The sequence below is a fragment of the Acyrthosiphon pisum genome, chromosome X (genome assembly GCF_005508785.2).
Source record: "Acyrthosiphon pisum isolate AL4f chromosome X, pea_aphid_22Mar2018_4r6ur, whole genome shotgun sequence".
NCBI classification, from domain to species: domain Eukaryota; kingdom Metazoa; phylum Arthropoda; class Insecta; order Hemiptera; family Aphididae; genus Acyrthosiphon; species Acyrthosiphon pisum.
The window spans coordinates 83,463,213-83,481,629 of record NC_042493.1 but is presented as its reverse complement, the minus strand read 5'-3'; the positions used below and the strand labels follow the sequence as shown (position 1 = coordinate 83,481,629).

At 27.5% G+C, this 18,417-nt stretch overlaps 1 long non-coding RNA gene across 1 annotated transcript in view; it reads left to right on the top strand.

Annotated features, from left to right (window-relative positions):
• Positions 1 to 17,326, top strand: part of LOC107884065 — a 20,985-nt gene extending 3,659 nt beyond the window's left edge. Inside the window, exons 2-3 of the long non-coding RNA XR_001679682.2 lie at positions 15,918 to 16,268; positions 17,023 to 17,326. This is a non-coding gene — a long non-coding RNA (uncharacterized LOC107884065). The remainder of the gene's footprint in view (positions 1 to 15,917; positions 16,269 to 17,022) is intronic.
• Positions 17,327 to 18,417: the final 1,091 nt, after the last annotated feature.

The window sequence follows — 18,417 nt, the reverse complement described above, 5'->3', positions numbered from 1 at the left end:
CATTTATTTTACCCATTCGGGCCGGTCAAACCTTTGCCCCCCTCTATTGAAAACTGAAATGACGCCACTGAACCACGCGGAACGTGGACTGTCCGCCGCGGACAGTGTACCCGTACACTATGGCAGACCGCTTTCTGCTTGACCGAGCCTTAAGCGGCGGCACACAGTAGAACAGTCAACCAAAACCACAAGGGGTTTTAAAGCGGTCAAACAGACGGCACGCTAACTAACGTGGGTAAAACCACTGCTCAAGATGGCGAGCGAACGCAACCATGCGTCGGGCTCAAAGACAAGTTTTACGAACAAATGTACAAGTACTTCCGGTGACCACACGCACAGCCAACGGCCGGTGTCGCAGGTTTCTAATACCCTCAAATATTTTTACCCCTTTTAAAATTTTACCAGGGGTAAAATTAACCTAAGATAATTTAGGGGGGGGAGGTAAAAATCGCCTGTTACACAGTTATTTTGGCTGTTGATACAACAGGGTTTTATACAGGTCTAAAATAATATCCAATTATAATAATTAATATTTTATTTTCTGTAACTAGTGTTGGGATTATATATAATTAATTTTTTTTTATCTAGACCATGGATGGACAACTCAATGCTACTAGAGGGCCAATTTGTAATGCTCGAAAATCTAGAGAGCCTGAGAACATATAAAGCAAAAAAAACCAAATATAAACTGTACCAGTATAATATACCCCTAAAAATAATATAATATTAAAAAAATATCAAAATGTTGGGAAGAAATGTGTCAGTTGACCTGACTTTGAAAAGGGAAAGGTAAAGAGAATTGCTTGTGGCAACTCAGGTCATACATGGACCGTTAAGTTGAGAAAGAAGTATAAGTTTAAATTTATGTTTGCAGTAGACATAATAATCAGTGAAAATTATAAATCAATTGAAAATAAAACATTTTTAAAATGAAATAGGTATTCAATACTTACTTATAATGATATAATAATAAATAAAATATCGCTTTCTGTGAAGTTTAGTAAAAATTCTTACTTCGGGTGCTTATTTGTTTATTTTATTTTTATTTGTATTTATCCACCAAGAAGACAATGAGCCTCTACTGAAAATGTTCACATTGGGGCCCAAAAAAAAAATTAATTCATTTTTTACATAAAAATATTGTGAATTAACCCTCAATTTTTTTACCAATTTCCATTAACAAAAACTTATGAGAGACCTTGTGTTAAATTTTAAGGATTTTGAGCAAAACTGTTTTATTATGGCAATAATTAAAAAAAAAAATGACAAAGTTCGAAAAAATATCTCAAAAAGAGTCAAAATATTTTTAAAATTGTATACAATTCTAAATAACTATTTGGAGAAAATTTCATGTATCTAAGGTAAATTTTTTTTAATGTTACACCAATAATCAAAATTAAATTTGTTAAAAACTAGCTTTCGCTTAAACATCTCAGTTTTTCCTTAATTTTTTTTGGTTTTTCCCGACACTTTAAAACTATTATGAATTGTTTGATTCCCCCAAAGTACCAACTAAATTTACTTTCCTACCAGAAAAAATGCTGAAGTAGAAAATCTAAGCATTCTATGTGAACGTAAGTCCAGGGACGTCCACCTCAACATCGGGTGGGTCGCAATATGGTAGCTCTGAAAGACTGTTTTCATGGCCGATTGTCATATTGCGTCGTCTCAGAATGAAAAGGTTCTAACGTAATTTTTGTAATTGTTCAGGAGAACGTTTTTAAGTTAGCCCGTACCTATCATTCACGTATGAATTAGAACCTTTTCATTCTCTGTATCTCATTGAATAATCAACGGATCGATACGATTTCAGGATTGAATTATACAACATAAAATATTTAATAATAATATGCAAAAAAACCATTTTTCAAAAAAATTGATTTAGAACCTTTTCATTCTGAGACGACGATTGGTCTTGGTTCTGGCTGATGTGATTTAACCTTCCACGATTTGTTGAATTCGGTAGTCCACGATATTCTCGGTGGCAACGTGCTAATAGTTTGAGCCGTCGTAGACGCGCTTTGATAATAACTATGAATGTGACCTTGTTGATAAGCAATCACTACGGCAAACCTTTCGTAGTCGGTCGCTGGTTGTGACGTGTCTTATGCCAGTGTATGGTTTCCGGGTAGACAACCCTAGTTACACGTTTCTTCAGAGTATGAGCTGTCTGGTGCTGATCTTAACGTCGGAGTATGAATATGGGTTTGGTTGGTATAGATGTGTGGTTGCCGGTTAGACAATTGTAACAGTACGGTGTTTTTGCGTGCACACAGTCCAGACCCTAGCCGTTTGTGGGAAGTATAGAAATTTGATCATCTGCTATAGTATTGTTAAATTGTGATATTGTGGTTTTCACTATTTACGTGTCTACTTTGATTACTCAATTAAATGGTTTTAGACGGTTTAGAACTACTGTGTCTGTTATCGATGGCCCTGAGAAGAGCTTTTTTAGTGTGTTGAAGACATTTTCTGTTACATGTATATTGTATACTATATTTGAAAATAAATATAATAGTATTTTCATTATACCCAGTGATGATCCAGTAATCTAATAATTTATGTAATGATTTAACATGAAAAAAAAAGGTACACATGATCACAAATCAAATTGAGCTATCTAGGTATATATTTTGCTTAAATTCCATATGAGGATAGGTAATTAATAGTAGATCAATTAAATAATATTGAAACAAAATATTATCTACTATAGATACTGCTTTACACAGAATGTGACGATTAGTTCTATCATTTGTAGCTCAGACGTGATTCAAACTCATGCATTATTGAATGCGTTTAATTTTGATATACTAATAATAATAATTTTTTATGTGTATATTTAAAGAAGAACGATTGTAATACTTACCTACCTAAATGGGCACAGATGTCCATCTATCAATTTAATAATAAATTATGCAATATGATCAATTTAAGTATCTACACTCATTATTTTGAAATTACTTTTATAACTTAATTTGATTTTATTGCAAAGCAAAATTATTTGAATTATTTTTTGATGACATATATTTTGAATTTTATATTCCCAAGTGCAATATTTTTCGGAGTATTTTGATACATATAAATTGCATTTTGAAGGAGTAGTTATAACTATAGTTATTAGTATTTAAAATTTAAAGTTTAGATGAGTGAAGTAAAGTAGCTCATGGGCACACTGAACGCTTTGTTTTAAAAAAATATAACCGTGAACAATAAGTTTTATCAGTGATTTTTTGTTATAAAAATCGAAATTTTTAATTAATAAAATATTTAGTATAGGTACTTAAAGGAATTTTAACAATACCTAAAATTAAATCGATGGAATTGAATATTGACGGTTTTTTGAAGCCAACAATTTCAAAATTACCTGGGTGGAAATACATTCTTTAATAGTTTTAACCTTGAAAACGTTCCACTGAACAATTTTTATATCGTCACGTAGAAACCTTGATTCCATGTCCATATTTTGATGTCAATTAATAGTGGTTTCACTGTGGTAGGTAGGTACTATTATATAAGTAAATTAGTAATAACAATATGCTTACATAAACTGTATAATGACATTTCCTTCAAAGTTTAGGCTGATGACCGTCTCCGTTCAGATTCGTTTTTTGTGTGCTATTATATTGTATCGTTGAAATCAAATTTTACACATCCAAGATCTCTTACGGCGACTTACTCAACGACGAGCTACACTCGATTCTAATACTGCCCTACTAAGCCTAATGACCGTATACGCCAAAAATTTAAAAACAGGTTTTTTTATACTGTAATTTTCTAAATTTAATTTCAATTTTTTTATGTGCTAAGCAAAATCGTCGTATGAGCCATTATTTATGAGATAAACAGGGAAATGTTTATACGGTTTTCTAAAAAGTATGGAGTTTACTAAGCAAAAAGGCAGTATCCACCATGTACTAAGCCAAAAGGCAGTAGGTAAGTGATCTCACTATACGACTTTTTTGCTTAGTATGGGTTCACATACGTCTTTTCCGCTAAGGAAAGGACATCTATTTTTCAGCCGTATGTGACTATTTATAGAAACATTAATAAATATTATCATGATTCATGTTGTTTACTACACGTATTATAATTCTTGTCATTGGTTATAATTTCGTATTTGTGAGTTTGTGATGTAATATGATTTGTGTTTATCATGGGTTTTAAACTATATTATTATTATTATTATTATATTGCTTTCTAATCGCAAAATGTTATTATTGTGGATTTGTGGTTAACCAAATTAATTAAATTGTTAACGAAAACAATCACATATTTTATTATCTCATTCATAAATGTATTCATACTGCTATTTTCTTAAGTAAACAACATTCAAGTTTGTATTATTTTAAAAAGCAAAAAAGCCGTAAGTCCATTTAATTCAGTTCTATACAGTTTAGAGTTACAAAACATATTTTTTTAGATTCTACATAAAAAACTAAGTAAGCCTCATTTCATTTTTAGTTTAATTCAATATAATATATAAATAGTACAAAGCAATTTAGAAAAAGCTATTTTTCTCAAAACTTTGAAAATGGCATATACTGCCATTAGGCTGTAGTTTTGTGTAGGGGCTGCCATTAGTGCAGAATAGGTATACAGCAGATAAAATTTCCCGGTTTTTTAGACCATTTTTATTCTATTTTTAGGGCAATACAATCCGCATCCACGTACCTATTGGTGCCCACGTACCTACGCGTAAATGTGACATGCATGTATTAAATGTATAAATAGAATTCGTTGGGCTGAGAATTGAAATGCCGATTCGGGTTTCTGCCGCTATTGTCGTCGTCATCGTTTATCGATTCAAACGTTGCCAGGGACGACTACTTGCAAACGTAGAGCGGCCAAAGGTGGATTGTCGTTGGTGTGGTGCGATGCGTCGACGCCGATCTGCTGTCGTTTCAAACCGCCTTACACCCAAATACTGGGCAGTTTAGAAAAAACACGCAGCGATGATGCAGATATTCACTCAGATATTCAATTGGTATAGGCACAAAATCCACGATTTACGAATAATACGAATCAAACCATAGCGCGCGAACACACACACACACACACACACATACACCCACATACAATGCGTACAACGATCGGTGTCATAGTATTACTATGACTTTCGATAGGCGTGTGTCTTGAGCAACAATGTATACATTCGTTTTCAAAACTAACTGAAATCAATTTTCAAAACATTTCTCAATTGTTGTTTGTTAACAATTACAACAGATTTTTAATTTGTCATTAATATTCTTTTTAAACACACTAAATTTAAATGCTTTAAAGCACCAATTTATCTTATCGTCTTATCAAAAATATTTAAGTACATAATTTTAAACACTACTCGAATAAACGTGAAACACGCTGCATTACACGTTATTTCAAATTTTAAAAATTTTTATGTTAAATTTCTTTTTACATTTTTCAAATATTCAATAATTAAATTACAGTCACTATGTTAATGTTAAATCAATAGAATTTTCAAACAACTATAATTATACTAAAAGATAATTAAAAGGCGATATTTTTACTCAGATTTAAACTATAGTAATTATTATTATTTTTTGTATTTCAATGATAATGTATTTTAATTTTAGTACCTATATAAAACTTAAAGTACCTTCATAAATGTATATTTTATACATACTTTTATTTTTATTTAATTTTTAATTATATTACGTGGTGAAGTTAATTAAAATATTGAGAAAAAATGCATTTTAAATTCACAGCGTTTGGAGTCTTAGGTGAGACTACAAAGTAGGTAATTAGTTTAAATTTAAGTATAAAAATGTGTAAGTAACATGTAAGTGGAAAAACATATGTTAGAAATGTAATATTAGTATCCATTTTCAACCTCGAGACCGTGCAGTATATAAAATAAAGTTATAGCACTGGAATTGAGAACGTCTACGAGGATGAAATTTTATTTATCTGACCATGTATCTAAATCAGATTGTTTTTAATATTCTAGTATTTACCGGTGTGAACAACAGGCTGTTGTTTGCTGTTTACTATAAACAAATAAAAATTGTAGGAAGGAGGGTGTACTCTGCATTCACCCTCCTTACCACTCAATTTATCATTGAAAACGAAAACGTGTGTTTAAAATCTATTGTACCTATTGGCTATTACCTATATTGATGTACAAAGTGTACAAACTACAAACTACCTGTTATCAAATGATTGATTTTATTATTACAGGACATTGAAATACAGTTGTACCTACTTGAATTGAAAAATTAAAGGTATTAGCGTAAAAGTCTTCTTATTCTAAATATTAGCAAATTGTTGAATGTTTAAGAAACCCAATGCAATATTAAAATCATATTTTTCCATAACTAATAAAATATAATATATATACTGAATATTGCATAACATTAATTACGTTATCACAATATATTATAAAAATTAATTGCATCGTAGTATTTGCTTATATACGAGGCCTATCTACGTATATAGATTTTAATTTTTAATAGCAATAAAAAAACAATAAATAATTATAAAAAGAAAAAACATACTTACCTACATTTTTACAGTAGGTATGGTTCAATTCCTTTAAATGGAAAATAGGTATCATAATATTTATATAATTACCGTTTAATATTAAATTACCCATGTTCTATAGACCATATTATATATAAGTTATACACTCATAAGTCACAGACATTGATAATTTACATGGATAGTTATATCTGCATTGTATACTGAATAATAATAAATTATTCTAAAATGAATTTTTTGTTATCAAACTGTCAACTGAGTAGGTAGGTACTTTGTTCTGAGCTTTCTGAGCTTAGATAAAACCGGATGAAAAAAAATGCCAGATTGCAGCAATCACTTAATTTTTTGCTAACAAAGCATTGAATTAAAAACTGGTAGAGTAATATACAATAATACCTGCCTACTTATTTATGATATGTTATACTTCTTCAGTTCTTCGTATTTTTAATTATTTTTAAATACCTGCATAAAATCACTTATAAAATAATATATAAGGTATTATATTAGTTATTCAATAGGTACATATTCTTGATTTTTAATATACCTACCTAATAATATTTTACAATGGACACATTTTAATTTGGGCAATTTCAAATTACCATATTTATTGCTTGGTAGAACATTGCATTTGAATTACAGTTTGTGTGGATTTGCTTCAAATGAACCGTGCAAATGACTTAGTATATTACATTATTAGTTACCTACCTGATAATGTTTAATCATTTATTCAATGTCACTGAAAATATGTCCAAATAGGTTCTATACCTCTTGATGCATCTCTTTAATTAATTTTGTAATTTGTCTTTTAATTGGTCATCGGCTAAATATAAACATAGATCAGTGGAACACAAAATGATGGCGTACAATCGAAACAATTATAGCACCCATTATTAATGTGTGCTACATTAAATTTATATTGTTTATTACCTATACTATATGTCGTGTAAACCAATTAGCTTTAAGAAATTTAAAATTATTTTTTATTTATTATATTAGGTTAGAACACTATAATGTTATGATAACTTATAGGTACTTTCACTACTTTTTGTAATGTGAGAACATCTTACAACCAGTGTACCTATACCTATATATTAAATATTAATATCAATGTATTTTTTTCAGTGCACTTTTATGACCATCACCTGTAGTAATGGTATTTGCTAGCATCTTAATTAATATTATGTTATATTTTGTATAAACTAATGAGTAAAGCTTCAAAAGAACTTATTATAAGGTATATCATTCACTGTAATATTATACCAACATCATTGGATATATTTTGAAAAGTAGTAGGTAGGTAGATACACCCCACAAAGGCACAAAATAATAACTAACACAACGCCATTATTATCCTTAAATACTCCGTATTCCTTTATTAGAAGACCATTATATCTCTTACATTGGTATAATTAAATATAATATATGCGTTAAAATACATTTTGAAACACCATTTTTGATCGTATAATTTCTCGGCTACGGTAGAAGTTGAAGACAAAATCTAAACGAGACCTTACAATATGACTTTTTTATTGGTACGTAGGTACTAATAATTATCTTACTTATTTAAAGGTAGGAATTATTATAAGGGACCTATGCGCATATATTTCGTATGCGCAAGTGGCAGGTAAGTGTCTCAGTTTTTTCACTTGCGAAGCGTTAAAAATGTTAATAAAATTCCTACCTATTTAGAATTTTTTCAATTCAATTATCGGACCACCAAATACAATTGGTTATACAATAAATGGTTTGATTTTTTTCTCGCTTCGAGTTACTATGCTGTACGAAATTTGCTAAACTTAAAACAGCCGCTAACCAATGAAATATCCACTGTGGTTTCTATTGGTGTGTACCTATGGGAATTCAGAAATTGATGGCTGTCACTAGGGATTAAATATAATATAGGTACCTACGATAGTGTATAACATTATATATAAATATCAAATCCAAATAAAACAAAATTGGAAACATGAACTTTTCGTCACTGCAATTTGGAATACCTCTTTCAATTCACATTTTATTTATAACAACCGAAGGGTTAATATATGGCTATTGGCTATACGTAGGTATCATCATATAACTTTCAACTTTGATACAAAATACGATTAATTTATCTTTTTTTAGATGTTTTCATATCAAGTTTCTCTTTTTTATATTTCTGACACCTCTTGGCACTCGGGTGTGTGTCATTCACTCAAATATTCTATTTGGTTTGATAAAATATATATTTCCTGATAATCCGATTTGATAGTTTTTTCATATCTACGTTAGTATTCCTTATTAATTAAGTTCTAAATTAAATTGTATTATATTAAATTTAATAATAATATAATTATTATGATTTTAAAAAACAATGTAGGTATAAAAGAAATCAATAATAATATGTTACATAAAATAAATTGAAGATACCAGATATAATATTATTAAGATACCTCAGATATTTTTGAATAATAAACAAGTATGGTCCTGTAAAAGAATATTAATATAGGTAATAAATAATTAATAAGTAATTGTAAAAAAACGTATTTATATTATAATACACTATATATTATGTATTAGAAATTATAAACTGTATTTATTACTATCGTACATGCCTACATTTTATTTTTTTTTTCTAGTCTATTAAAAAAATTAATGAAGTGGGTAATATAGCTACAATGTTACATAGTAATAAATTACCCTCATAATTCGATAGATACACGTCAATAAGAAATAGGATGGGTGATGGCAGGGACGGAAACCAAAACAAATTTGGTGGTTTAGGTTTGGGTTTTTAAAACCCTTTTTTTTATATTTATGGTTTTTCTGTCCAATTTTCATAACCAAAATAAATGTTTTAGGCCTTGGTTCCGGTTATAATTACTTACTTATAAACTACTACTTTATTTATCTATGGAAATGATAAGATGCAGGGTGAATGCATGAATGTGAGAACGTTTACATTGTTTCCTTGTTTATAGTAAATAGTTAAATTGTGTTCATATATTAATTATAAAAATCTGCCAGAGCTAAAAAGTACTCAACTGAATAAAAATAATTGTAATGGCTTGATTGATTTGGGTAAATCCTGAAATCTCGTCCTGATATTTGAATTAGCAGTAATTTAAATAAATACAATTTACTGGCAAAAAATGCATGTTAAAATTATAGCTGTGACAATTTTCATTTCTTAACATGTTAATGTTAAAATATAGTAAAATATACATTTAAAATTATGGTTAATAGATCTATCATGTTAAGGGTAGGGGTCTGGGGATTCTTTAAAATTTGTATACCCCTAAATATATCGATCTAATGGCAACTATGACTAGTTATAACTTTACTTTGATTATAATGGTATAATTTATTTATCATAATAATTATATTAACTTGTAATAGCCAAGCCTCAGAACTTCAAACACTTGCACATTTCTTAGGAAGCTGCATATTTTTGTATAATTAAAATTATTTTTTGTTTGCATATTTAAAGATTTCAATCATATTAATGCTCATTATGTTTATAATTTAATATAAATCTGTTCAATCAATTTAATCCTCTGATAGTCAGAAAAGTAAAGGAATATGTATTTGATTTTTCTTTACTGCGAAATATAATATTTAATTGATTGTATTTGAATAAACAAAATTATTTAATTTCAATTTTTCAGTCAATATATTTCCAGTTAAAATTATTTGTTCTCAGTTAATTTGTTTTTTATAATGATTCAGTCCATTTTGGATGAATAAAACTAAATTGTATAATAAATAACGTTCTACAAATTATACTTTGTGACCCAACAGCCTTAATCAATGAATATTGACAGAATTGAAAGTTATTTACAATTAGAATATTTTATGCTCTTTCCAATATATCTATAATGGCATTACAAAATGTATTTTTTATTGATATTTAAGTTTGTACGTAATCAGTTTAGAACAATTTGAAATGCATATTGTGTAATACAGTAATGATATTAATATATTATTATTACACAATACGTAATTAATTAATACGATGTATTAGAAAAAGCTTAGGTACATGTAAATAGTGAATACAATTAACTTAGCTTACCTCGATTATGTGAATTGTACAACTATGACCAGAGGGAGATACAACTAAATCTCAATGTGCAATCTAATAAACGAAAATAATATTTTTATTTATTCTATGACTAGTATCTAATTACCTCAAATTAAGAAAAAAACAAGTTTTTATAACTTTGAAATATCTTTGATGTATTTGGTCAAGTAATAGGTATTACTAGTTAGTACCTAATTTTATAATTTTTATGACATTATTAAAATATATCTTTAAGTATTAGTCTAACGTTCAACTGGTGGTCTGTAGTAAATATCAAAAAGAATACCATGTTCTTTTGATTTCCAACAGAAATGATTTAATATGCAGTATGATAAATAATATTATTGTCAGTGTAAATAGATTGGGGCCGATTAATATACATAAATTTAGCAAATCGAAAACATAATATTTGATGTGCCTTTGAAGGTTGTACGCTTCCTTATGCTTTTAGAAGTTAAATAATGCTGCAGGCATCTCAATGATATATTTGGTCAGGACACATGTTTGTAGCCCTGCACGTTTCAAAACTTTGTTACAGATATTGCATATTTTGTTTCGTACGCAATAAAGACGTATAAGACGCTTTGATCAAAAGGAGATAATATGTTGTATGTAAACAGAGAAGCATATCTTAAGTTTTTAAATTTTAAATTTATGGCGATAATAAAAAAACTCAGATAATATTAACTGTTGAAAATCGGTGATATCACAGTGCTATATGGAAGATTTTGAGTGTATTTAAGAACTATAACATAATATTATTTGAATTAATATAAGTGAATTATATTTTTAATAGTTAAACAGTACCTATACATATTGCAATTATATATTTCTAAAACATCGCGTGTATTATTGTTGTTAAAACATATAAACCAATACCGACATATTATGCATAATATGTTAATATTTTTGTGGTACCTATATAGCTTAAAATTAATTTACATGTTAAGTTTCAATTCTCTAGGATGAATTCTTTATGACTAAATAACTAAAATCGATTGTGGAAAGATTGTAATTTTTTTTTTTAAACTTATTTTGTCCTTTTAATCTTCTTAACGTGGACACAAACATTTAATCATACATAAATTGAAAAATTTAAAACATTTCAAATGAAAATATAAATATTGATAATATAAATAAGTTTTGACAATTTCAGTTTTTTGAATATTTTAAAGACTTGAAGATTTTCAGATATGTTTTACTTAACATTTTTTGAAAATGTTTATATTACCATTATAATAATATATATATCCTAAATATTATAACTTTTTTTAGCTACATATATCTAGACAATACAAATTTTTGATTTTTTTTAGCTTTTTCCTATAAAAATGTAGTGCAATGAAAGTACCTAATTCATAAGTTGTTAATACTGGAATTAAAAAAAAAGTTGTGCGTACATCTGCAATAATTCTTAATGAGTGTTTGAAATAAAAATGTTGATAACATTTGTAATTATTTTGTAGTTATAGTTAAGTTCACTCTCACCTAGTATTTGAAAATATTGTGCACACATTATTGTATATTATACTATATTTCAGAGGAAATATTATATTTAATGTTTTTATTATTGGTTTAAAAAATTGCACACTTATTTTCTGTCCTTAACAATCACTTTTCGTATTTTATTTTTATTTTTTCAATATCATTATGGATATTAATTTATATAAATTGACTTGTTTTTAAATTAGGTGTGGCGCATATCAATAATATTTTCGTTGCGGATTTCTCTCCCAGTTCATTCTGATTGTAAGAGAATGGTAGTTCATATTATATTTCTTATTTTCTTCTTCTTATTATTTTTTTGATGGAAAATAACTACGCGTAATATTATTTTAAAACCAATGGCGTTTGATTTTTTTTCTTTTCCCTTTTAATAAACACTATATAACAACATTATGTTCCGCTAAATAGCGTGTAGTATCATATTTTCTCAGAAACGGACCACACTCTCCCAATAAAGTTTTAGGTTAACCTCTATTACGGAGAAATGTGTTTTCGATCTCTTGTCATCACTTGTGCAAATCTTTGTTGTTTACATATTTTGATAGGTGGCGCCGGATTATCGACCAAACAAATATTTTGTCTAGTGTTGGCTAGCAATTTAGATAAAGGGTCGTGTTTGAAAATTATTTCTACAGAAATAATTAATTTGCTTATTTTTCTATTGTATCTTGAATTTTAGTTTATCATGCCCATTACACGTTACTGGTTTCTTAAACTTTTTTTCGTTATAGTTACCTACCAAATAAACCAATGTTATTTTGATTTAAAATGTAAAGTTATACGTCTTGTATATTTTGTTATTAAATCATATTTTATTCAAATAAATCTCCAGTCGTTTATTATTTTTAATGGAATTGGTAATATTATTCTGTTTACTTTTTAAATGTTATATTTGAGTCACAAACATAGAAAACAATCAATGTCACAATAATGAACTTTATGTTTAAATTATTCATAAGAAATTATGACAAAAGATATATTTTTAGTTTTGAAAGAAATATAAAAGGATAATTAAATTCCAAAATACAAGATAATATTTATAAACGAAAAACAATATCTATCAGTTATAATAAATACAATATTTATTATGAAATGCCTTTTAGAATTTAAAAATTGTCATAATATTATTGTAAAATTATAATTTATAAAATATACCTATACAATGTATATGGAATATTAATTTTTGGAAATTATGTTTTTTTTTTAGTTACTCTTAGTAACAGTGGTCATTCGGTGAGGGGGCCCCGGTCTTTAATACAGTTAACATATGAGAGAAAATAAAATATTAAATAATCATCTTAATCTAACCACTAGTAATTATGTAACCTAATTATCAATTAACATAATCAATTATTAGTCCTCGTTAACAATTAATAGAAGTGATAGTACTAGTGATAATTGTTTGGGATAATATTTTTATTGTATATTTCATGAATACATTTTATGAAAAATATTTTCTCTGTTGATTAGCAAAAAAAAAAATACAGACTGGTACGCATTGGTAGGTGGTATAACAATATACAGTATTTTTTTCTTTTAATATAAAATTGTTCAATATATTATTTAGTTCTGTGTTACGGATAAAAATTATATTCTATTATAAATTAAAATTATCGATCGTTATTTAAAATGTTGGTTATTTTATCCAATCATTTTAGCCGTTTATAGTTTATTAGTTTATTTTTTTCACGAGTCATTAAAATATGGAAATAAGCTTATTTTTATGATAACATGTATACTTGTGTAATCATTGTTTAGTGGATCAAACTGTTTACCTATATTTTGTCTTTGTTAATCACCATTAAAATGGACAGTGTAATATTTTAAATTTATTTTCACAGTTTAAACCTGTCTACCCGAATCAATCATAATATAGTTATTAGGGTTTACCAAATTGCTAATACTCTGAAATTAGCAGAACTTTTAAAAACTATAAGAACTGCTTAGACAGGATATTTTCTTATTGGTTTTTATATACCTAGGTATATTTTTAAAATGTTAAGCATACTTATATTAATTATTCCCTTTCTGAATTTAACTATAAATGTTATATAAATATCATCTTTGTTTTCGTATACACAAAATTCACTTAAATACATACCTACATGAGTACATGACACTAGTACTTTGTCCGGATCTTGATAAAACTTCGGTCACTAACTAGCTTGGCTAAAGCTTAACAGCAATAGATGTAGATGAGCACAGAATAAATCAGAGCAAATCTTTAGTGCTGATCATAGGCGCAAATCACCTAAAAATATCAGGGGGGCTTAAGCACCAAAATTTTTTTGGAGGAAACAGACCCGTGAGGGCTTCGCCCCTCACACACCCCAACAGTACCACACCATATATATTAACAAAATACAAATCAGTGATCACACAAATCCAACGGGACGGAATGCAATAAAGCTACACAACTATTTTAATCCTATTTTGTGGAATTACCTATACTGCGGGTATAATTAGAGAAAACGAGCGTGTCGTGCCATCGTCGCGGTCGGTCTGCGTTAATTGTAGACACTAAATACGCCAGATCTTATAATTTATATATATTATGTTGTAAATGTTCAATATGTTTAACAATAAATTATTTCCCGGTTCCTTATTATATCATAATCTCACAACAACAATAAATTATGATATTATATTATAATATATTTATATTTTATTATGTCATAGCAGTTTAATATATCCAGATGTAAACTTGATATATTATATTATTAATTTATTAATACAAATAATTAAATAAATATGTTTTTGAATTTTTAATAAATGTAATTAGGTAGGTATTATGGAAATATTAAGGTAGTAGTACTATAAGTTATAATCACAGGATTCGGGGTGCTAGCATTAAAATTCAGGGTTCTAACCTTAGCACCCTTAGCACCCCTGCGATTTGCGTTTATGGTGCTGATTTTAGATTCGATTGGCTTAACCTATAATATAATAATGATAAATCGGAGCACATAATATATAGGTTAAATCCATAATATATATATGACCTTTTCATTAAGTCTCGTATTTCAGGAGGAGGTAATGGGTGAATCGCTATAATGGACCCTTAAACGAACTTCAGATACGCCACTTTTTATATTTCAGTTACAGTTAGACAAATAATTTGCTTGAAGTGCCTATTTAACAAATAATATTTTGCTTATATATAATAATTTAAAATTATTATTAGCTACTTTTTATTACTGTCTACGATACTAGAGTATGCATGTTAACGCAATCAAGCTGTGGCGAGAATTATTGAGGATCATAAAATAATACATTAATATTGTATCATTAACTTTTTATACATTTGATTTTTAAAACTTTATATTTAGGCATTTACTTAAATTTATACTTTATTACCCCAATGAAAGTATAACAACTTGAGATGAAAATATCAAAAGTCATAACGTCGTTCAAATTCTTATAGGACGTACTTTCTCTTATGTACTTAGTTGATTTGTTGACACTTATTTATGTCAAAGTCACAATTATATGGATGTTTGATCTTGACAAGTGTAAATAGACAAACATTACTGTCCAACAAAATATTTTCAGTTTTAAGCGCCATATTTTTTCTATGGTATGGGCAATAAATAAATAAAAGTTTGTGTGTTCAATGTATAATATGCTCTCGCTCTGTAAAAATAGATTTCGTTAGTGGTTATAATAATATAATATTATTATATCGTATATGTGCTAACGTATTAACATTGGTCTACAATCTACATAATATAGTATGGACATTCAATTAATTTTCAAGTCAAACATCAAGATGACGTGATTAATTAAAAATATATCTGTCTAAAAATAAATCATATTATTTTATCTAACTAATATCAACTAATATACAACAATCTTGTAGATACTTATGGCGAGAGAAAAACTACAGCGTCCATGGTCACAACACCGTTTGGGGAAGGATTGGAGATGGTCGTTAACGTCAATCAAATACATTTCGATATTTTGTTTTCAACAAATTTCAAACAAATTTTTTTAGTACAAATATGTACCAAGATATATAGTTTAAGTGTCACTAAAACAAAAATAAATACATTTAGTTTGAACTTATAGTTCGTATAATTATTACAACATACCATTTTGTAGGTATAATGCGATGACATGAGCAAAGCGAGATGAGTGGACAGCAGGACAACATTTGGTTCCTGTATCCTGCGACCCACAGTTTTTTATACAGTACTTACATTGACCAAAGGTTTGTATGTATGAATTAAATACCAGGTATATTAGACCTTAAAAGTAAGCCATTCTGGCCTCTGGGTGTACATTTTTTTGGTGTAAAAATTATATCTAAACAAATAATTCAACTTATCGATAAATATTTAAATTGTTTATAAATTCCAGATTTAATTATAAAAAAGAAATACCTAAATTAATCTTTTATATAGTGATTTAGTTTTTTGTTTAAATTACCTATTAATATAAGTACCTAAGTACCTACATGTTTGAATTGTTATTTTAGCTTTTTATTTTATTTTTTTTATTAAATTAATATAGTCATTACTTATTAGTTATTATGTACATTTACAGACCATTAAAAAATGAGGGGAAGAATGAAGTCCTATAAAATACATAATATATGAACTATAAAATGTACCTATATCTCATTCGTTTTATATTTTTCAAGAAAAATATGTCGTGCAAAATGTAGGTAATCAAGTTACCGTTTTAAATAATGTTATCTCCGAAGACGATTAATCCAATAGCACCGATCATAGTTGTCGTGAATGTTATGATTTATTACGTTATTTATCCTATCCAGTATACCTAATTATATTAATATTTATAATAGGAATTAAAATATATATTATACAAAATAAAAAAATGTATTCTTCATGTGACAAGCTATTTTAATGTTATATAAATATATATTTTAGTATTTAGAACAATGTTATTAGTTGCGTGGTTGAATAGATGTGTTAAATAACATTTTTTAAACTTTGTTACAGATTATAAAACATACATCTTTGATTTATACAATTATACGTGAAGATACCTTCTCAAGTGAAAAAGCTAAAAGTTGTTCTTTTGACGAACAACTATTCAACCACAAATTGCAGGAATTCAACGAGGAAAAATCCCGGAAATAAAGTGATGCATCATGGGAAATTGCGATTATTAATTAGGTCTCACTAAATAATTATTTATTTAACTGAGTAAAACAATGTATTATTAAGACCTATAGTTTTCTAATTATAATATAATAATATAAAAGTGTTGTTTGGAGGAAATGTTTAACGTTCTCTGTATTTATTTAAAAATGTCGTCATGTATACATTAAATAACTTCATACTTTACCAACAAAATATTATTAAATTTATTATGCAGGTATACCATAATACCATACTCACTCATGAAACAGTGTAAACGCTATTGTTTAAGATATGAATAATGTGTATAAGAATTTTTACTGGTATTCCCAAACAATAAAATTTCAAAGGAGGTAAAGTGTACAATTAAATACCTAATTCAAAAATATTCGAGAAAAGCTTTTAATATAAAACACACAATTTTGCTTGAAATTAGTACTCAAGAAAATAACTAATAATTAACAACATAATGTTTTATTATTAAACCCATAGTATGTAAGATTGGTTTATTAGATGTCTAACCCAGCAAGCTGGAGATCAAGGAATAAATAAATAGATTGATTTTTGATACAATTTTTTAATGACAGAAAAAGTTAAGAATAACAGTTTATTTTAATTCAATAATAATACAACTATGGAAAAAAATTTATATGATAATATTTAATATTTAAAAATTACACACATAACTTTCGATTGTCTGCGGTGTAAAACTAAGGATACGTTTTATTATGTTTACGTTATTGGAGAAAAGAGTTAATCAGAAAAAAGTTGAGAGCGAGAGAGGAAAAAAAGTAGTTTTATATTTTTTTAAATATGAGAAACACGCAAAATAGACTGGTGGTCTGTTTATAAAATTTAGGAGAAAGACTTATTTTAGTTTCATATATGTATAAATAATTTGAAAGGTTAATTTATAATATAATTTAATAATCGGAAAAAACAAAACAAAAATAGTAATTTTTTCTCAATACAAGTCAAACATTTTCCAATTATTTTGACGTTTCTTTTATGGACATTTGTAATTTTCAAATTGTTTAGATTTTTTTTTCTGTCAATGTTAACAAAATTGTATTCACTTAGTAAAACAGTTTAAGAAAATTTAGTACCTACAAGATTCATAATATGTTGTTCTTATAATTATTCATAAATATCCAAATTACATAACCACAATATTTAAGTGTTTAAGGCAGGGACTGGAACCTTTTGAATTTATCGGTATCGGTCCGGTATTGGTTCTCCAAAAATAATACCTAT